Here is a 24318-nt window from a genome sequence, read left to right as displayed (position 1 = left end):
AATAGAATCAGCTGAAAATAATAGAGAAATAAATTTAGACAACATTGGACAACTTAGGGACCGTGAATCGGTTGAAAATTATATAGAAATAAATACAGATAATCTTGCATTAGGAGTACCAACACTTAGGGAAAAGCTTAAGTACTGGTTTTTAGAGTTTTGGCCCCCGATACGATGTGTTACAAGTCTTTTAAAAGTATTAAAGAATGAAAATCTATGTTTACCTTTAAGTGTTAGGACTCTAATAGGTGAACAAACAAATTGTGTAACTCGCACAGTGTTGCCAGGGCAATATGTGCACGTAGGATTAAAAAATCAATTAGAAAAATTTGTGAGTGGAATTATTGAGCAGAATTTAGAAGTGCTGTGATTGATATAGGGATAGATGGGATGCCCTTATACAAAAGCTGGTCCCTTGGTCTCTGGCATATATTGGGCCGCATTTACAATTTGAAAGGAAATCCAGTATTTCTTATTGGAACTTAGGTTGGAGTCAAAAAGCCTTATATTTTTGATGCATATCTTTACGATTTTGTAGAGGAAGTAAAAGCATTTTTAATAAATGACTTTCTATGCAACAACAGGCCTATAAAGGTCTTGATACATGCCATCATTTGCGATACACCCGCCCGTTCATATATTTGTGGCATAAAAGGGCACACAACGTTTATTGGGTGTTCAAAATGCACTCAAAAAGGTGAGCGAATCAGAAACACAACAGTTTTCCGTTCATTTGCTGGGGATTTAAGGAGCGACTCTGATTTTGCAAATAGGTCTGATAAAGAATTCCATTTACCATTTTATAAAGACAGGGTCCATTGCCGTGAAGAAATAAATATAAAAATGGTTACGCAATTCCCTTTGGATGTCATGCATCTTGTCGACCTTGGGGTTGTTAAAAAAGTTATTGAGAATATTCTGAAAGGCAAAAGCACATTTAAAATAAGTTCTCAAAAACGCATTGAGCTCTCATCATATTTGTTGTCTTTAACACCCTACATTCCAAAGGATTTTGTACGAAAGCCAAGAGGATTTCAGGAATTACCGCGTTGGAAGGCTGTAGAATTTAGGCAGTTTATTTTATATACAGGGTTTATTGTTTTCAAAGACGTTTTACCAGAAGACATATACTATCACTTTTTACTCCTTAAATGCGCGTATAGACTTTTTTTACATCACAAAATTTCTTAGTCAACATTAAAAGGGCAAATAGTATGTTTAAAGGGTTTGTTGAGAAATTTGCACATTATTATGGGGAAACAAGCGTTTCTTCTAATGTACATAACTTACTACATTTAAGTGATTTTTTGACTAGATTTGATCATCCTAATACATTTTCTTCCTACAGATTTGAAAGTTATCTGCACATTTTAAAGAATAGTATTAATAAACCTCAGTTCATTCCTCAACAAATTTTCAACAAGTTCAATTCGCGGCCTATTTCAAAAGTTGTGAAAAATATTGGAGATAAAAAAACTCAAAAGGAATAATAATCCAAAAATTACTGCTCAACGACAGATAACCCCTTTTTAAAAATCACAAAATTTTTGGATGAAAATACTTTCACAGCAAAATCGTTTTTGCATCCAGAAAACTTTTTTACGACACCTGTAAATTCATTAGATCTGGGAATTTCTATAGTTAGTTCTAATCAAGTGAGCTTGGAAGGACTGTACAATTTAAATGAAATTTCTCACAAACTAATTTCTTTACCATACAAAGACAATATTGTTTTATTGCCTTTATTCAATAGTTGTACCTAAAGAACACATCCAGCTAACAAAAACTGTATTACACTTAAAACAAATAATTAAAAACTATATTTTATAAAAAATTCTAAAATAAAATAAAAAAATGGCTGAAACAAAAAAAGTGTGGAACGAAGTTCGTGAATTAAATGGTATGTATGTATGTATAATTTTTTAGAACCTCCTAATATATGTGCCTACATATATACATATACAGAGGCCGTAAAAAATAGCAGTGGTAATTTTGATCAAATTTCGTCAATTAAATTCTAATTTCTCCTATTACCGTTAATTTAAGAAAAAACTTCTATGAATTTTGTAACTCAAACCTCTGTATACATATTTATATACATATATTCACAGGCGTATAATAATAATAAATTACTTTAATTTGATAATTTGCAGAGACAATATTCGAGCTGAAAGGAAAAATAGAAGAGTTATTATTACAAAAATGTACTGCGACAGAAACTTTAAAACCGGAAATTAAAGAAATTAAAGGTAAATTCATAGCATTAGCATGTTATGACAAGAAAGAGCCATTTTCTGGTTCTGTATAAATTTTGATTTATATTCCTTAACAAAAATATATTACATATGTAACAAAGCTCATTTGAGTTCACGTTTAACTCTTAAAAAAATTTTTGCAGACACTTACCACGCAAATTTATCAAAAGTATTTTAGCAGAACAAACCGTCCTAGTACAAACTTTGAGTGATAACATCTACCCTGTGCCTAAATTCTCTTCAATATTTCCTTTAAAAACACAGGATGAACTGGACGGCCTGGAGTCATTTATTTGTGTAGAAAATCAAAATCACATGGTAAGTGCCTTTATCTTTACTTGCTATATTACTACACATACGCGGTTAAAAGTTTGAACCTAAATCTGAAACTTTTTTGTACTACATATATGACCAAACCAAATTGGGTTTCAATTTAGGTTATGCCAGTTTTCGCGAAACAGTTTAAAAACCGGCTTAAACTGATGAATGGTTTAAAATTTAGTCTCAAACTTTTCACCGTGTACAACAACATAGATCATCTGAACAAAACTATATTTGTTTATTAATTTATATACGTTAAAAAATTATACATGTTTTATGATAGGTTGGAACGGTGCAACATTTAATAAAGAATGGTGGATTAAAATGTAACTTGCTGTCAATTTTGGGAAAAGAAGTAATATTGGAACACAATATGGATGGAAAGCAAAACAAAAAGCCGCTACTTCGTAACGCGAACCTAATGAATTTAATTTTTGGTAAGTATATTGTTCGGTATTTCGCAGTGCTTTCAACTGACACTTTTAACGTTGTGATGTCCTACGAAATGGCAATTGCCCCCTTTGCAAACCTTTTTAACGCGTTCTGGACTAGTTCAATCCTAGGTGGTTCTGAGTTAGTCGCAGCCCTTGATTAATATATATGTACATGACCACGCGTACATTTCTTGCACGATATACATATAACATATATTTCTAATACTTTAATTAAAGAAGCTGCTCAAAAACTATATGCGAAAAAGAATGCAAAAACCAGCTGCCCTGTGCAATTAGTTCGGTAAAAAATCGACACCACAAGACCTCTTGCCTTAAGCGAAAGCGCTCTCAAAATAACGACAAAGCAGGATTAATAAGATAATTAATATATATTTAGCAAAAATAAGTTTATTTCTTTTTGATATAAATGTTCAGAAACAATACTGAATGCACTATAATTAAAATTTACGTTTTTTTCTTTTTTTTTTTTAATATAAATACATAATACAATGTACTAATTGAAGTGGCATATAATTAGTGTTTATCAAAAATAAGTTTATTTTCAAAAGTTTTGAATATGCATATACAAGACTGAATTCATAACAATTTTAATTTTTACTTTATATTTTATATATATACTAAGTACATACAAAACTTAAAGTTTTAAGTTTGATTTTAAATTCTAATAACCATTGAAACATGAAATTAAAAAAGATAGAATGATAACATTTTAAAACACCCTGTTTTTATTGTCCAAATTTAATAGTTCCGCTTCTGCGTAAGGCATTCTTGCCTCGCTTCTTTGGGATCAAGAGAACATGGCATTCTTTGTCCTCTTCTGCGTAAAGCATTCTTGACTCGCTTCAAAGGAATCAACAGAGCAGGGCATTCTTTGTCCACTTCTCAATAAGGCATTCTTGCTTCGCTTCTATGAATTTAATATAGGAATGCATTCTCTATCCGCTTCTTGGTAAATCTTTCCTCAGTCGTTACTTTTCAATTGTAGAGGTAATTTGTTCTCTATTCCTTTTACGGTGATCCATGTAGTAAGGCCATACCTCCAATGACATGCCCATCTTAAAGTAATGCATTATAGAAGGGAATCGGTAAGCGATTGCCCATTTCACTTCTGAGGTAATCATGTTTTTTGCTGGGTTATGGCATTAAAAGTATTCTAGACAAACTAACTGAAAAAGGGCGGAGCCACGCCCATTTTGAAATTGTCTTTTATTTTTGTATTTTGTAGCACCATATCATTACTGGAGTTGAATGTTGGCATAATTTACTTGTGTACTGTAAAGATATTAAATTTTTTGCTAAAATTTGGCTTTGAAAATTTTTTTTTTTAAAAGTGGACGTGTTCCTCATCCCATTTAGCTAATTTTTATATAGCACATATATAGTAATAGTAGTAACGTTCCTGCCAAATTTCATCATGATATCTTCAACGAATGCCAAATTACAGCTTGCAAAACTTGTAAATTACCTCCTTTTAAAAGTGGGCGGTGCCACGCCCATTGTACAAAATTTTACCAATTTTCTATTCTGCGTCATAAGGTCAACCCATCTACCAAGCTTCATCGCTCTATCCTTCTTTAGCAATGAATTATCGCATTTTTCGATTTTTCGAAATTTCCGATATCGAAAAAGTGAACGGGTTTATAGTCCGATATCGTTCACTTTAAATAGCAATCTGAGATGAGTGCCCAGGAACCTACATACCAAGTTTAAGCAAGATACCTCAAACTTTACTAAAGTTATCGTGTTAACGGATAGACGAACAGACGGACGGATGGACGGACATGGCTCAAATTTTTTTTCGATACTGATGATTTTGATATATGGAAGTCTATATCAATCTCGATTCTTTTATACCTGTATAACCAACCGTTATCCAATTAAAGTTAATATACTAGTGTGTGCATTAGCACCTAGCTGTTGACAAACTAATATATGCATCAGGGTCATCCCAATTAACAAACAAGTCAATCTCTGTGGCAGAAAAACATCCTTTGCTTTTTAAAACTAAGCAAAAACTGTCTGTTCGGCATTTTAGTATGCACCTAAAAGTTGAGCTCTTTTTCCTCACTATTTGCGCGGTCATAAGAAGACATTCCGTGGTAGTTCTAAGTGCAGTATTTTAAGATTGAACTGCTGTCAAGCGTTATTATTATTATTATGCCTGGAAGAACTTAAACCTTTGTGTAGGTCTATTGTGCATGACCTTTCAGCCTAATTTTTTATGTGGAGGCTTTTAATGTAACAAATTACCTCTTCAGGCTTTTTACTCCATATGACATGGGGATTAAGCGTCACACCACCTAGATGGGATAGCTTCTGCCTTGCCAGAGCGACGCATTCGCAAAGAATGTGAACCGGCGTTTCATCCTTCAGCTCACAAAAACGACATATTTGAGTATCGGAGAGATTTAACTTACTTGGGTGATATTGGAGGCCATAGTGTCCCGTATAGTATCCAGTGAGAATTCGTAGGTCCTTCCTGTAAAGATTAGTAGGTTTAGATGATACTTTCGTTGCAGGAAGTATAAACAGTATGGCCTATATTTGCCCTGGGCAGTCAATCTAGTGACGTCTGAATTGTTTTGTTTCACAATTACTTATGGTTTCCCTGGCGTGTGCTTTTGTGGGTCCACAAAAGCGCTCTGGCCCATTGAATGCTCCTGTAGCACCCTGCTTTCCTAGGTAATCTGCATTTTCATTACCTTCATGTCCCTGATGTCCCTGATATCAGGGAACCCAGTCAAACAAAACCCTGTTTTTGGCTCCCAGGTCATTAAGGATTTCAATGCAGTCATCCACTAGCTTAGTTGTAATTGTTTAGGATTGCAAGGCACGCAGGGCCGCCTGGCTGTCCGACATAATGTAGATGCTCTTCGAGGATGAGCCTCTCCGTAGACATTCTCTACCGCAAACTTCTGTTGCACGTATTTCTGCCCGAAATATGGCGGGATAGCATCCCATTGGTACCGATTCCTTAAAGTTCGGACGATGCCAGCTTCCGTATGAATACACATAAAAGTAAAGGTAAAAATATGCAAAAAAAAAGATGTGCTAAAAACCATAAAAAATTTAAATGCAAGGGTTAGCTAATCGAACATTGGTAGGCCGCCCTTCCCAAGTTTTCTTGCAGTGTATATTGATGTTGGATGTTGCAGTGATATCAATATATCGGTTTATGTTGCGCAGTCTTTTTCTTTGTTTGTTGGCGGTCGCTGGTGTGTTGTTTCAAACGTAAGTAGGCTACTGTGCTCTGCGTTGGTTTCCTGCAGTTGTTGTAGGTGGTGGTTGTGACCATTGGGTTGATGATTTGGTGGTGTTATCGTAGGTATGATTGCGTTGCTTGGTTTTTTGCCGGATATTTTATATGTATGTTTGTACCTGATGTGTGTGTTGTTAGCTGTCGTGTTCCGTGCTACTTCTGTGGTTATGTATGGTGTTTGTTGTCTACTACTGGAAGCTGGTGATGAAGTCGCAGTTTTGTTGCGGGTATGGCGTTGATGGGGAAGAAAAAAAGCTATATAACTTGGGTTCTCGGCTTTAACGTACCGTTATTGGTGTTGATGTACTGGTGGTGTCGGGTGCCTGGTGTTCGGCTTAATTACTGCACCTTTTTTTCTACTTTTTTTTTTTTGCATTGTGCCGTTTCTTTTTGGAAACGGTTACTCTGTTTAATTTGGATAAATTTCATTGCACTCGCGATTTTAACTGCACGGTACTACGGTTGAATATTTGCGAAAGCCCAGACTGCAGTAGCCCACCTTTTATAGACAATCTCTGCCCTGCTGCAACTACCGTTTTGCACAGGGGCGTAGTTTATCTGAAGGCCATCGTTACAATTTCTCCTAAGGTCTAGACGTTTCATTAACATGCCTTTTAGAATAGTTGTATCTCATGCCTGGTTATTCAGCCATACACATGTAAGTTAACACGCTGCCGGCAACCAACATGTTGGATTCCCACAAGCTCAAGATTACACGTGCCGCATAATTATTCTTCCGACAGTCCAATAGCCCACCTGCCGCTGTGTCAGCATAATTATTTTTCCCACAGTCCCATAGCCCACCTGCAGCTGCGTTAGCATAAGTATTGTAAGCAGCATAATTGCAACCCATCACCCGCTTCAAGGCCAAGTGCATTTCATCATATCGCGCAATGAACCAAGTTAGTACCTATGCACATTGCAGCGGAGTCAGCATATTTCTATTTCACACTGTTGTGAAACTTTTGCATTGCACATGCCAGCCAAGTAAGATACCTGTGGAAAGTCCAGGCCACACTCACACCCAGACGTCGCATATCTCTGGCTACGGAACAACGCCAAGAGAAATTTTATAAAAGGCAGCAGAAGACATTGCGAGAGCAGTTGCGTCGGGGTTCTCGTACTAACCACTATCACGCTTTATTATTAAATATTAAATAAATTGTTAAACCTTAACTTGTAAAAAAGCTTCTTTCTTATTTCGTATCCAGCGCCAATTGGCATTTTAAGTGGCGTCCGAGCAGAGACCGTGAAGCTTGTGTGAAAAGTGAAAAGAGGCTGATAGCTTAAGAAATTACAAAAGGGAAACCCTGCATTATAAAGTGAAAGGAGGCTGATAGCCCAAAAATTATAAAAAAAACCCTGTGGTAATGCTAAACCTTTACGTGATAGGGGCGTAAGTAGAATCTCTAAAATATTAATATTTTCTTGCAGGATAACGGAACCTCTACAAACCACCGTCACCAATTAGACGGGTGCGGTTAACGCACTCCTGGAACAGGTCAACAGCGTCGAAAGGCGGGTATCTGCCCTGGACAATCTGCGATCCCAGCTCGCCCTTTTAGAAAGTGCTAGCCAATTATCCGTTCCGCCAGTATCAGAAGCAGGACCGTGAGCTCCTGCAACGGAGGCGGATCTTAAAGTCATCTACTGGTTTTCCGGCTGTGTGAAAGAATTGGAAACTTTTGACGGCAATCCTGTCCAATATATTTCATGTGTGCACTCTCTTGAGAGCATCCTGTATGACTTCAAGGTGGCAAGAAACAAACCGATATACCGTGCTATCTTACAGCACGTTCGCCAAAAGGTACGAGGAGCAGCTGACACTGGCCTGATATCGTACAACATATTCGACACCAACTGGAGTTTCATTAAGGAGTGCCTATCACTCCATTACGGGGATAAACGCGATAACCCCACTTTGGAGTATCAACTCCATCATTTGTCTCAAAAAGATTCACGGCTTGATGAATTCTACGCTGCCGTGAATCACCAATTCTCTTTAATTTTGAATAAGATCAAAACGGAGACGTATTCTGAGGAGACAACAAGAGTCCTCATAGACACTTATAGGAATCGCGCCTTGGATGTTTTCATCCTCAGCCTGAACAGGGAGATGGCTGAAACGCTCCTCATACAACGTCCCAAAACCCTACCTGAGGCATATTCCGCATGCCTCGAAATTCAAAACACTAATTTTCGAAACTAAATGATTCACAGCGCACGCCACGACAATCGCGTTGTTGCGCCAATGAACGCGATACTAGATCATATGCATGGTTTAGGTGCCACCAGGGCACCACCAATACCTCCAGGGACAACATGGCGCTTTAGGAGCGAAGATTGCCCTTCGAAAAGCGATACTCAAATCAACAGAAATCCACAAAGCTAGGCCAACCAACACCTTCGCAACCACCCGTTGAAAAGATGGACGTATACCAGTCCATCCAGAGTAGGCGCGTAAATTTCATGAACCGGCCAAACCCCTTCAAACGTGATGCTAGGTCGGAAAACACAAAGCAACAGCAGCTTTATCATGTGACCACAGACGACGTGGAGAACGAAGCTGAACCAGTCCAGGAAGAGGATTTTCTACCGAACGGCCATCTAGCGTACCATGTATAGAATACAAACTTTCCGATGGCCGCACGCTGGACTTTCTGGTTGATACGAGTGCGAATAACAATTTTATTCGCCCAACTGTGGCCAGACAGGGTTGTCCTGTGCGGAAATCATTTAGCGTTCGATCAGCGGGGGTCTGCGCAGATGTAAACGAAAAGATAACCTCGATATTTTTTACAGACATAGGCAATAATTCCGAGATAAATTTCTTTATCCCTCCCGGTCTTAAAACATTCGATGGGATTATTGGCGACGATACCCTTAAGGATATCGGAGCAGTGGTAGATAGGAAGAACAATGTTTTAAAATTTAGGAATATAAAATACCCTTTAAGGCATGAATATCCAGTGAGTAAATTATAAAATGTCTAAGGACCTTCCCTTAGAAGCGATTAGAAAGGTAGGCGAAATAATTGAAAAATATGTGGAATTATTTCAACCGATTACTGGAAATAAATTGGTAGACACTAGTGTGCGTTCGGAGATAAGGACATCCCTCATATGGGTGGTTCCTAAAAAACCTAAACCTGATGGCGGGTTCATAGAAATCCGCGCGGAAATAGGTTGCAGATTCTCGAACAATATTACTTCCAGGCAATGGCCAGGCAAATCAGGGAATATTCCAAACAATGTGACACCTGTAAACTAAACAAATACGATAGGCATCCATCGAAACCCTTCCTTCAGCCCACACCGATTCCAAACTATCCCTGCGAGATTCTGCATATAGACATCTTCAAGATTGAAAAATAAAAATACCTTAGCGCAATAGATACATTTTCAAAATTCGCTAAGCTATTTGCGATAAAGAACAAGTCTTAAATACACATTCGAAAAAAGCTTACTGATCTCCTGCACTACTTCTCAGTACCAAAAATATTGGTCATGGACAACGAATTCCTCTTGTCTTAAACTATGACCGCTCACTAAGTATAGAGGTCTACCAAACCCCCACACAACGAAGTGAAAGCAACGGTCTTGTTGAGCGCTTGCACACAACTTTAGTTGACATATACCGCTGCATTTCTGTTGAATTTAATAGATTAACTCCGAAGGAACACGTCTCGATAGCAGTGGGCCGGTACAACAATATCGCTCACTCTGTTATTAAGCGAAAGCCAGCAGCCGTTTTCCTTAACAGGACTTCTAGAGTCAATTACCAGGGATTGGTGGACTTCAGAGAGAAAACGTATGAGGACGTTAAATTGTTATTAGAATAGGAGCAGGAGGTCAGGAACGCTAGGTTGAACAATAAAGGTTATACCCCACGCACCTTCAGTGCAGAAGAAAAATTATTTATTGCGAATAAACAGATAAAGTCTAAACAAAAGCCACTGTACAATGAGGAAACTATTGCTGAAGACAGAAACGTAACTATTGTTACGGAAATTGGGAAAAAAATTCCACACAACCGACGTAAAAAACGTCTAGGATAACATTGGTCACAAGGCAAATTTCATGCTTATATACTTTAGTACCAAGGTTTTGGGTGCAAATCATTTTGTAGCCGATCCCATTAGAGGTTGGTTCCATTCAAAATAACTCGTTGGTTCGAATGATGAAGATCGGTGTGGTTCAACTCCACCATAAGGTATTTGCTTTAATTGACGTGAAGCTACTCGTGCCATGAGTAGACCATTTGCAATCATCAACGCTTATGATTAAAAGGGATCACCACGACCCTTTCGTCAGCTGAGAAATCCCCTATATTCCGATACAAAATAAATAATTTTTTAAATACAATGTACGCACTGCTCGAAATAAAAAAAATAAAAACAATCTTACAGTCATTGGGCTGGTAAATAACCCCGCATAAAGCGATTATATATAAAACGCATAAAAGCGTTCACTAAAATAAAAGAATAAATATAAAAAAGGGAAACAGCATCCTCACTAAAGAAGAAAAAAGAAAAGAGAAACAACTAACCTAGCACTAAACAACTAACATACTAAGAACTAACACCTAACAAAGAGCGAAGTCATTTCGTTACACTGCTTCACGGCTCCCAAAAAAACAAAAAACAACTCTTAAGTATCCTTTAAAAATAAAATCAAAATATAATTGTTCTTTCGAATTACTAATACCTACTTTCCTTTCCAACTCTTCCACCCGTGCAACTCAGCTAGTATAGAAATCCTGGAATAATGATACTTATAATTTCACATAGTTTTAATCGATTCACTGTATGAATGAATGAATGTGTAAAATCCTATAGGTTAGAAAATTAATATTAGAATTAAAATATATGAATGGGTTAAAATTATGGGAAATTAACTCAATGAAATTTGCATAATGCCTTCATTTAATTAATAACATCTGCCTCTGAGCAACTGTACACTCATATGGTATTTTCGTGATAAACTCACCACTAGCTACCATACGAGATGAATACGCATGGATGATGGGCACTTCAAACTTGTTCATACCATTGATCTGCAGCGATATGACTTGGCAACAACCAGACTAGAGCAAACATTAGAAACGCTTAATGAAACAACATCATCGACAGCGGTACTATCGTTCCAATTAAACAGAATCCGCACGCATCTGAGCGAACTAAGAAGACATAAATCCGAAAGAGCAAGACGATCAATTAACTGGATTGGGTCTGCCTGGAAGTGGATTGCTGGCTCAACTGATGCCACCGACTGGGACGAAGTCCTTCGCAACGAAAATGTCCTCAAGGAAAATAGTAATAATAAGCAGCAATACAGGGTAAACAATGCCATTTTCAAAAAAACGAATGCACTATTGCAGAAGTTCAGCGGAATCGTAAACATCACGAACGATGTCTTTGATCGAAGGCACCTGGAAACGCTCCAGCAAAATATCCAACACAGAATCACAATCCTAAGAGAGGGTGTGAATGAATTTATTCGCACCTGCCAGATGGCTAAAGCTGGCATCGTCAATAGCAAGAACGCCATTGAAGCCATTGAATATGGCAAGCCATCGATCTAAACCAACATCACACTCCTTCTGTACGTGCTATCCTTGCCTAAGGTTACCAAAACCAGATTTAATCACATCATTGCACGAGCAAACATCCAAGGTGGTCATCGAATAGACCTGAGATACAAGTCAGTTCTGACCAATAAATTTGAGACATATGGCATTAGAGAAAATTGCCTGCAGTTAACTTCAGCTATGGTCTGCGATGGAAAATCTTTGGGTTTGTTTCCAGAAATTGGATGCCTGGCACGCCTTATCAGGGGCGGAAACACAAGCTGTACCTATTTCATATACAATGAATCCACGGTAGAAGTCATTAAGGAGGATACAATATTCATCGACAACTTAATCGGCACCGTAGGTTCAGGTAAAGATATTGTCTTTCTTAACGGTTCTTTTGTCCTTCAGATAGACAACGAGACCATTGTAATAAACAACAAAACGTACTCGAGCACCATTGCGTCAGGAGTTCTGGTGCTTCTACCAATTTTGACCAGCGTTACGAATCGAAGCATGGCATTAAACCTCAACCTCGTACATGGAATAACAATGAACAACATAAAACTGCTTAAACGTCTTAAGGACAAGACCGACTGGTTTGCGCTTTCTGAAGGACCAGGGTTATTGCTACTTATGCTATTCATTTGGTGCATTTGGAGGATGATCGCAGCAAAGATACTCTTACCTGAAATGAACATTGCAGATCGGCTAAGTCGAAGAGGCAAAAATCCTTCTTTGTCAACTAATCCACGGGACGCAGATCTTTAAAGGGGAGGAGTTAACACGATGGCGGCACCCAACCTGTTGGATTAAGCTGAAGTTTACACATGCAGCTGTGTCAGCATAATTATTCTTCCCTCAGTCCGATAGCCCACCTGCAGCTGAGTTAGCATAAGTATTGTAAGCAGCATAATTGCAATCCAACACCCGCTTCAAGGCCAAGTGCATTTCATCATACCGCGCAATATTGCGCAACGTTATCAAATTTATCGGAACTAAGTCAGTACCTATGCATATTGCAGCGGAGTCAGCATTTTTCTATTTCACTCTGTTGTGAAACTTTTGCATTTTCAATCACACACTGACGTCGCATATGTCTGGCTACGGAGCGACGCCAAGAGAAATGTTATAAAAGGCAGCAGAAGACATTGCGAGAGCAGTTGCGTCTGGGTTCTCGTACTAACCACTATTACCTACGCTTTATTATTAAATATAATAAATTGGCAAACCTTAACTTGTAAAAAAGCTTCTTTATTATTTCGTATCCAGGACAATTTGGCCCTTTCATTTTTTTTTAGTGTAAGGATCCGTGATCCTTTAAGTTGTATGTATATCTGTAGTTTATATCCCTCCCTAGCCATATGCGTGTGGATGTATAACAGCTTCTGCTCTTATCTGCCGACAACATACTGCATGTGAAACAATCTCTTCGCTTCGAGCTTATGTATGATATATGGAATATTCTCCGTTTTTGAATATTCTTCGTTGACTTGTACATAAGTTAATTAAGTTAACTTTTAATCACGTTTATTGGCTATAAGCTATTTCTTTATATTTCATGTTCATTGAAAATGCTACACTGTGTCTGGGCGGCCATGTTTGTTCTATTGTCATAAAAAAAATATATAAAAATAAAAAAACATTCATTAAATGACATAAGCACAATATGGGACTACCTGCCCAGTGGGACATTTTATTGCTCATACAATGTATATCGCGATGTCTTTTCCAAGAATATGGTAGCAAGAAAATTTTGGATATATAAGTAAGCCGAAATATATAAGTTAATTATAATAGTTAGTTTTTATTCTGCAAACTTTTCAAAATTATTCCGTTGTGAACATTTTTTTTCAAAGAAATTTTTTCTAAAATGCTCCATTTACTTGATGGGATCATTAAAAAGAAAGTAATAAAAAACGTAAGGCCTTTAAGTCCTTTAATTGGTGGTGCTAAAACGTACACTAAGAATCATAAATTTCTACTTTGGTTTATATCATATAAACAACTTCTTAGTACTGAGAATAAGTATGTATATCTTTCTGAAACGGTTAAACAGAATTAATGTGTACGGTTTGCACTTTCGCCTCCGATATACACGTTTGCAATGATTATTTAATAAAACACGATCAGTATGCAAAAAAAAAATAGTAAAAATATTACTGCGGAAGTGCTTAGACTTCAATTGTTCAATTTAAGGGTGCAGTTTACGAAATAAACTTATTTAAACCCTTTTCCCACTCTTGGCAGTGGACAGGATTGTGTTCTTTCTGGAATAAATATTGCATGATTTTCTAAGCTCTCCCGAAAGTTTACATCCTCATTTAACAAAATAAATCACCATTTTGTACAAATTCAGTGATCCAGGGGCGTAACAATAGGGTGGCAGGGCTGGCAAAATGCCACGGGCCCCCGACCCAAGAGGGCCCCGGGCCAAGAGGCGCGATCTCAAAAATATTTTTTTACATTTTACCTAAGTATTTTATTTAATTTAAAAAGTATATTTTTATAAGTTCTGCTTAAAACACAAAGTGAGACAACTAAGGATCATAATACAGTTTGGAGTTAATCCTAAAGCAACGAAGCTCACCACTGTCAAACGAGTGCAATGGGCCTTGTCCAATTTCAGCTCATTCAAGTCACCAGGACCGGATGGGGTCTATCCTTGTCTTTTACAGCAAGGGATAAATCATATAGCCCCAGCCTTATCCACTTTATATAAGGCATCACAACTGCTCGGCCATATTCCAAACAGGTGGGCAGAGGTTAAGGTAGCATTTTTACCAAAGACAGGGAAGCCCCAGCAACTGCCCTCGTCGTATCGACCAGCCTGAGCTCGTATGGAGAAAATCTTACATCAGCATATCAGGGAAGTCAATCTAAAAAAACTCCCTCTGTGTGGGAATCAGTTCGGCTACCAGTCACGGAAATCCACGGAGACGGCTATCGATAGACTCACGGCAAAGTTTAAAAGGCTCTAGAATCAAAAAATATAGCCCTCTGCGCTTTTATTGACATATCAGAGGCTTTCGATAACACAACACATCAAGTTATGATTGACAAGGACATAAACCCTATGATTATTCCATGGGTGCTGTCAATGTTAAAGATTAGAAAAATCCATTTGGAACTGGAAGGGACAACTGAATCATTTGCGGCCACAAGAGGATGCCCACAAGGAGGTGTGCTCTCCCCTCTCTTGTGGACAATGGTCATAGATGACCTCCTTTAGTTAATAAAAACCCAGGGATTTGACACACAAGGGTATGCAGATGACCTAGTTATCTGCATCACAGGGATGCACGAGGAAACAATATCAGATCGCATACAACAAGCCCTTCGCATCATAGAGAGGTGCTGCGATACCAAAGAACTGTCTATCAATACTAACAAAACTGTCCTAGTGCCTTTACCACGGAGAAGGAAATCATCCATCCCAGAACCATTTCTGGGTGGAACTAAAATACAATTCTCAATGGAGGCAAAATATCTAGGGGCCACACTGGATAGAACCCTCACATGCAATGCTCTTTTGGATGCTGTCCTAAACAAACCAACAACAGCTTTCTCCGCCTGTACTCGACTATACGGCAAAACATGGGAGATATTTCCAAAAATGGTATAATGGACATTTAATACTGTTGTAAAGCCAATAGTCGTTAAACCTATCGTAACAAAATTCGGTAGAGAGGTTGCCTTTATTATAAGGAATGCTTTGAAGAAAAATTACCGAAATCGGTTAAGGACCACGCCCTTTTTTATATAAAAGATTTTTAAAAGGGTCGTGAACGAATAAAATAAGCTATATCTTTGCAAAAAAAAGCTTTATATAAATGGTATTTCATTTCCCAAGTGGATTTATAACAATGAATAGGAAAATTTTCAAATTAAAAAAAATGGGCGTGGCACCGCCCCTTCTATGAATAAACAATTTTCTAGGTTTCGGGAGCCATAACTCGAAGAAAAATTAACGGATCGTAATAAAATTGGGTACACAAATTTTCCCTATAGCAGGAAATATTTCTAGAAAAAATGGACGAGATCGGTTAAAGACCCCGCCCACTTTTATATAAAAGATTTTAAAAGGGTCGTAGAAGAAAATAATAAGCTATATCTTAGCGAAAAAGAGCTTTGTATCAATAGAACTTTATTTTCTAAATTTAGTTATAACATTAAATTGGAAAACACTAAAATTTTTGAAAATGGGTGTGGCACCGCCCCTTTTATGACTAAGCAATTTTCTATTTTTTTTATTTTTATTTTTTTTTTTAATTAATTTTCTATTTTTCGCGAGCCATATTTCGAAGAAAAATTAACATATCGTAATGAAATTGTGTACATATATTTTCCTTATAGCAGAAAATATATCTTGGTAAATTTAATAGCCTTGTTAAATATAATTTGATAATTTTAAATGAGCTTTAGGCCAGATTATTGAATAAAACTTCTTTTTTTTTAGTAGTATTCAAAATATATTTTTTTTTGTTCGATATTTCAACTTCAACCTGAAGTCATCACGAAGGAAGCGTAAAGAGGAATGCACACTAGCATCTTCTGCATACAAACCATCGAGTTCATTGCCCACAGTGATTTTCACATTTTGTATATTATTTCTATTGTTTGTGTTCAACGAAGGACTTTCAAGTGGGCGTTCACACACTGCAACGGGGGATTCAGGCGGGCGAAGATATGACCGACGCTCTGCTATACATCTCTCACACAAAATCGAATTATCTACCGAGAGCAAATACTCCACATCGGCTGCACAAAACCAACACAACGCAAGTAAAAATTTTCTTTGCACTTTGCACACTGCATTTTTGGATCCATGCGATCAACTTTTTGTTTACACAAACAAGGAATTTTTGAATTATAGGAATATTTAAATAATTAACTTGGCAGCGGTTAGCGCCAATAGAGTTTATAACACCAATAGTCAATATGTAACTGCACGAGAGATGGTCACAAAAATACTCGATTTTAGACAAATTATTATGATAAAATTCAACATAATGCGGAACAAAGAGAAAACACGTCCATACACGTCCGTGGTTTTGAACTCTTCTATAACCAAGCAGATAAATACAATGAAAAAAAATTCAGTTGTATTTATTAAAGTATTTTGCTAGCAAAACGATTCGAGTAATTATTTTAGAGTGCTAGTCAGGAAGAAACAATATAATATATATATATAAAATAATATATATTATATTTTTAAAATTAAATAATAATAATAAAACCATTAATATTAATGATATTAACATATCGAACAATTAAGCAATAAAGGCAAAAGAAAATGGAAAATAAGAAAAAACGATAATTTTAATAAAATATTACATTTTTATTAATAAGAATACCGATAAAACGGCTTACAAGTAATTATAAAAAGAGGTTAGAAAAGTAAAGTTCTTTCCTGCTAAACTGAACATATAGTGTTCAACAAAATGAAATACAGCTGACTCTACACATTGATCGGTGCCCACGACTGACGAATAGTTGAATAAAAACGGAGTTGGGTCGAAAATCCTCCATACTAAGAAAAGAGAGAGCTCCTTGAGCTTGAAACGGCCGTCTCAGATGACCTGTTCAAGTACACAAGCTTGTGCGGCGTTGCTTAGTTTGTACTTTGAGATATGATAAACTATAAAGACCTGAAGGCACTTTTGGTAACAATAGAATAAGAAGAATAACATGAGGCGTTACGTCCAAGAAATGGAAAACATCGCGGTGCATTGTGACTATGTCGATGAATTAATTACCTGAAGTGTATTTGTTGACGAACGCTTGGAGCAGAAAGAAATTTAAAGAGACCCTTGATTTCTATGAACGGCGCCACTCCTGTCATCCTCCTACATGCGGAATGCCAACTAGAGCAGAAAGAACAAAGCTAGATGAGCGGTGCAAGTGTTGGGGAGCTGAAACAGCCGAAGTACGTTGTTTAATTGCACGTTTAACGGGCACTTTTAAAGCTAATTCCAAAGCACGCGATGGCGGCACCCAACATGTTGGATTAAGCTGAAGTTTACACATGCAGCTGTGTCAGCATAATTATTCTTCCCTCAGTCCGATAGCCCACCTGCAGCTGAGTTAGCATAAGTATTGTAAGCAGCATAATTGCAATCCAACACCCGCTTCAAGGCCAAGTGCATTTCATCATACCGCGCAATATTGCGCAACGTTATCAAATTTATCGGAACTAAGTCAGTACCTATGCACATTGTCAGCATTTTTCTATTTCACTCTGTTGTGAAACTTTTGCATTTTCAATCACACACTGACGTCGCATATGTCTGGCTACGGAGCGACGCCAAGAGAAATGTTATAAAAGGCAGCAGAAGACATTGCGAGAGCAGTTGCGTCTGGGTTCTCGTACTAACCACTATTACCTACGCTTTATTATTAAATATAATAAATTGGCAAACCTTAACTTGTAAAAAAGCTTCTTTCTTATTTCGTATCCAGGACAATTTAGCCCTTTCATTTTTTTTTAGTGTAAGGATCCGTGATCCTTTAAGTTGTATGTATATCTGTAGTTTATATCCCTCCCTAGCCATATGCGTGTGGATGTATAACAGCTTCTGCTCTTATCTGCCGACAACATACTGCATGTGAAACAATCTCTTCGCTTCGAGCTTATGTATGATATATGGAATATTCTCCGTTTTTGAATATTCTTCGTTGACTTGTACATAAGTTAATTAAGTTAACTTTTAATCACGTTTATTGGCTATAAGCTATTTCTTTATATTTCATGTTCATTGAAAATGCTACACTGTGTTTGGGCGGCCATGTTTGTTCTATTGTCATAAAAAAATATATAAAAATAAAAAAACATTCATTAAATGACATAAGCACAATATGGGACTACCTGCCCAGTGGGACATTTTATTGCTCATACAATGTATATCGCGATGTCTTTTCCAAGAATATGGTAGCAAGAAAATGTTGGATATATAAGTAAGCCGAAATATATAAGTTAATTATAATAGTTAGTTTTTATTCTGCAAACATTTCAAAATTATTCCGTTGTGAACATTTTTTTCAAAGAAATTTTTTCTAAAATGCTCCATTTACTTGATGGGATCAATAAAAAGAAAGTAATAAAAAACGTAAGGCCTTTAAGTCCTTTAATTGGTGGTGCTAAAACGTACACTAAGAATCATAAATTTCTACTTTGGTTTATATCATATAAACAACTTCTTAGTACTGAGAATAAGTATGTATATCTTTCTGAAACGGTTAAACAGAATTAATGTGTACGGTTTGCACTTTCGCCTCCGATATACACGTTTGCAATGATTATTTAATAAAACACGATCAGTATGCAAAAAAAAATAGTAAAAATATTACTGCGGAAGTGTTTAGACTTCAATTATTCAATTTAAGGGTGCAGTTTACGAAATAAACTTATTTAAACCCTTTTCCCACTTTTGGCAGTGGACAGGATTGTGTTCTTTCTGGAATAAATATTGCATGATTTTCTAAGCTCTCCCGAAAGTTTACATCCTCATTTAACAAAATAAATCACCATTTTGTACAAATTCAGTGATCCAGGGGCGTAACAATAGGGTGGCAGGGCTGGCAAAATGCCACGGGCCCCCGACCCAAGAGGGCCCCGGGCCAAGAGGCGCGATCTCAAAAATATTTTTTTACATTTTACCTAAGTATTTTATTTAATTTAAAAAGTATATTTTTATAAGTTCTGCTTAAAACACAAAGTGAGACAACTAAGGATCATAATACAGTTTGGAGTTAATCCTAAAGCAACGAAGCTCACCACTGTCAAACGAGTGCAATGGGCCTTGTCCAATTTCAGCTCATTCAAGTCACCAGGACCGGATGGGGTCTATCCTTGTCTTTTACAGCAAGGGATAAATCATATAGCCCCAACCTTATCCACTTTATATAAGGCATCACTACTGCTCGGCCATATTTCAAACAGGTGGGCAGAGGTTAAGGTAGCATTTTTACCAAAGACAGGGAAGCCCCAGCAACTGCCCTCGTCGTATCGACCAGCCTGAGCTCGTTTCTCCTACTGGGTATGGAGAAAATCTTACATCAGCATATCAGGGAAGTCAATCTAAAAAAACTCCCTCTGTGTGGGAATCAGTTCGGCTACCAGTCACGGAAATCCACGGAGACGGCTATCGATAGACTCACGGCAAAGTTTAAAAGGCTCTAGAATCAAAAAATATAGCCCTCTGCGCTTTTATTGACATATCAGAGGCTTTCGATAACACAACACATCAAGTTATGATTGACAAGGACATAAACCCTATGATTATTCCATGGGTGCTGTCAATGTTAAAGATTAGAAAAATCCATTTGGAACTGGAAGGGACAACTGAATCATTTGCGGCCACAAGAGGATGCCCACAAGAAGGTGTGCTCTCCCCTCTCTTGTGGACAATGGTCATAGATGACCTCCTTTAGTTAATAAAAACCCAGGGATTTGACACACAAGGGTATGCAGATGACCTAGTTATCTGCATAACAGGGATGCACGAGGAAACAATATCAGATCGCATACAACAAGCCCTTCGCATCATAGAGAGGTGCTGCGATACCAAAGAACTGTCTATCAATACTAACAAAACTGTCCTAGTGCCTTTACCACGGAGAAGGAAATCATCCATCCCAGAACCATTTCTGGGTGGAACTAAAATACAATTTTCAATTGAGGCAAAATATCTAGGGGCCACACTGGATAGAACCCTCACATGCAATGCTCTTTTGGATGCTGTCCTAAACAAAGCAACAACAAGTTTCTCCGCCTGTACTCGACTATACGGCAAAACATGGGAGATATTTCCAAAAATGGTATAATGGACATTTAATACTGTTGTAAAGCCAATAGTCGTTAAACCTATCGTAACAAAATTCGGTAGAGAGGTTGCCTTTATTATAAGGAATGCTTTGAAGAAAAATTACCGAAATCGGTTAAGGACCACGCCCTTTTTTATATAAAAGATTTTTAAAAGGGTCGTGAACGAATAAAATAAGCTATATCTTTGCAAAAAAAAGCTTTATATAAATGGTATTTCATTTCCCAAGTGGATTTATAACAATGAATAGGAAAATTTTCAAATTTAAAAAAATGGGCGTGGCACCGCCCCTTCTATGAATAAACAATTTTCTAGGTTTCGGGAGCCATAACTCGAAGAAAAATTAACGGATCGTAATAAAATTGGGTACACAAATTTTCCCTATAGCAGGAAATATTTCTAGAAAAAATGGACGAGATCGGTTAAAGACCCCGCCCACTTTTATATAAAAGATTTTAAAAGGGTCGTAGAAGAAAATAATAAGCTATATCTTAGCGAAAAAGAGCTTTGTATCAATAGAACTTTATTTTCTAAATTTAGTTATAACATTAAATTGGAAAACACTAAAATTTTTGAAAATGGGTGTGGCACCGCCCCTTTTATGACTAAGCAATTTTCTATTTTTTTTATTTTTATTTTTTTTTTTAATTAATTTTCTATTTTTCGCGAGCCATATTTCGAAGAAAAATTAACATATCGTAATGAAATTGTGTACATATATTTTCCTTATAGCAGAAAATATATCTTGGTAAATTTAATAGCCTTGTTAAATATAATTTGATAATTTTAAATGAGCTTTAGGCCAGATTATTGAATAAAACTTCTTTTTTTTTAGTAGTATTCAAAATATATTTTTTTTTGTTCGATATTTCAACTTCAACCTGAAGTCATCACGAAGGAAGCGTAAAGAGGAATGCACACTAGCATCTTCTGCATGCAAACCATCGAGTTCATTGCCCACAGTGATTTTCACATTTTGTATATTATTTGTATTGTTTGTGTTCAACGAAGGACTTTCAAGTGGGCGTTCACACGCTGCAACGGGGGATTCAGGCGGGCGAAGATATGACCGACGCTCTGCTATACATCTCTCACACAAAATCGATTTATCTACCGAGAGCAAATAGTCCACATCGGCTGCACAAAACCAACACAACGCAAGTAAAAATTTTCTTTGCACTTTGCACACTGCATTTTTGGATCCATGCGATCAACTTTTTGTTTAAACAAACAAGGCATTTTTGAATTATAGGAATATTTAAATAATTAACTTGGCAGCGGTTAGCGCCAATAGAGTTTATAACACCAATAGTCAATATGTAACTGCACGAGAGATGGTCACAAAAATACTCGATTTTAGACAAATTATTATGATAAAATTCAACATAATGCGGAACAAAGAGAAAACACGTCCATACACGTCCGTGGTTTTGAACTCTTCTATAACCAAGCAGATAAATACAATGAAAAAAAATTCAGTTGTATTTATTAAAGTATTTTGCTAGCAAACCATTCGAGTAATTATTTTAGAGTGCTAGTCAGGAAGAAACAATATAATATATATATATAAAATAATATATATTATATTTTTAAAATTAAATAATAATAATAAAACCATTAATATTAATGATATTAACATATCGAACAATTAAGCAATAAAGGCAAAAGAAAATGGAAAATAAGAAAAAACGATAATTTTAATAAAATATTACATTTTTATTAATAAGAATACCGATAAAACGGCTTACAAGTAATTATAAAAAGAGGTTAGAAAAGTAAAGTTCTTTCCTGCTAAACTGAACATATAGTGTTCAACAAAATGAAATACAGCTGACTCTACACATTGATCGGTGCCCACGACTGACGAATAGTTGAATAAAAACGGAGTTGGGTCGGAAATATTCCATACTAAGAAAAGAGAGAGCTCCTTGAGCTTGAAACGGCCGTCTCAGATGACCTGTTCAAGTACGCAAGTTTGTGCGGCGTTGCTTAGTTTGTACTTTGAGATATGATAAACTATAAAGACCTGAAGGCACTTTTGGTAACAATAGAATAAGAAGAATAACATGAGGCGTTACGTCCAAGAAATGGAAAACATCGCGGTGCATTGTGACTATGTCGATGAATTAATTACCTGAAGTGTATTTGTTGACGAACGCTAGGAGCAGAAAGAAATTTAAAGAGACCCTTGATTTCTATGAACGGCGCCACTCCTGTCATCCTCCTACATGCGGAATGCCAACTAGAGCAGAAAGAACAAAGCTAGATGAGCGGTGCAAGTGTTGGGGAGCTGAAACAGCCGAAGTACGTTGTTTAATTGCACGTTTAACGGGCACTTTTAAAGCTAATTCCAAAGCCATTATATGATGGCAGAGTCTATAAACATAGAAAGTGTGTAGCATTACCAGAATACACTTTACATATAACGAATTTTTTATGCATATACAAATGCTTATAATAGTATCGACCACATACATAGCGACCCAAATAAATTATTCTGAACTCAGCTTGAGTTCAACATCATACAAACATACCGACACCCAAGGCACATATCTGTTTACATTTGTCAACCCTAATTGTTAACGCGTCACACTGAAAAAACACACTTATCGATCAGCGTGACTGATCTACATTGTCGGTTCGTCAATGTGACTGCCAAAATATTGACATTACACTATAGCTATAATTAGGTCAAAGTAATAATATGCTGATTTGGTATACAGGCATTAGGAATTTAGATACTTTTAGTTTGTAATTTTTAGCGTAATTATGTATATGTAAATTAAGGAATTTCGTATAAATAGAAATGCATTTCTCCAATAAAATCAATAATATTCTTACGCTACACATCTGCGTTTCTTTCTAATTTATTTAAAGATTACATGGCGATCCTGCCAGTTCGATCCCTAAGCATAAAAGTTGCTGACCAAGCAACGCTATAAAGGTCTTACTGGAAGGGATCCTGCCAGGTTTTTTTCCTAAACGGGATCACGCGTTGTAACGCGTACAGCAGTAGAGCTAGAACAGTTTATTTTACCCATTGATACAGTAATGTTAAAACGTATATAAATCAAGATCCAGACGATGAATTAAATTGCGCTCCTCCGCAGAAGAATCAAACGCCAACCAAACCAAATTCCATTGCAAAAATAAGAAACTTCAAGCAATAACAATAGCTACAGATAGACAAAGCATATTCGAGTGGAACTTTGCCACAGAATGACAACATCAGCAAACCGTGGATATTTTGGTTACAGCTAAACAACTACCCTAACTGGCAGCTATTTTATGTATAAATATATTTAAGGTTTACAACAAATTGAGCGGCCTTATGCACGCTTAACCAAGAGCAAAAACTTTTGTTCTTGCTTAGGATTTTTTTTTTTAAATTAGGACTAGCTTAATTGAAAACAGGAAGTGTGGCATTTTTTAATAAATGAATAAATTAATTGTAATTCTGTTCTATTAAAATTTAAATAAAAAGGTTTTGAAAAAGAAAAAAACAGAAGCATCAAGAAAAGTAAAATGTCCTATTAAATATGAAAAAAAAATACAAAATAAATATCTACCTTGCTAAAAATTAAGGAAAAATGTTTAATTGAGTAAGTTGGAATGCCGAGGGATTTCACAAA

This window comes from Eurosta solidaginis, chromosome 1 (assembly GCF_040869045.1).
Source record: "Eurosta solidaginis isolate ZX-2024a chromosome 1, ASM4086904v1, whole genome shotgun sequence".
NCBI classification, from domain to species: Eukaryota; Metazoa; Arthropoda; class Insecta; order Diptera; family Tephritidae; genus Eurosta; species Eurosta solidaginis.
The sequence above is the reverse complement of the archived record's forward strand: the minus strand, read 5'-3'. Positions refer to the sequence as shown.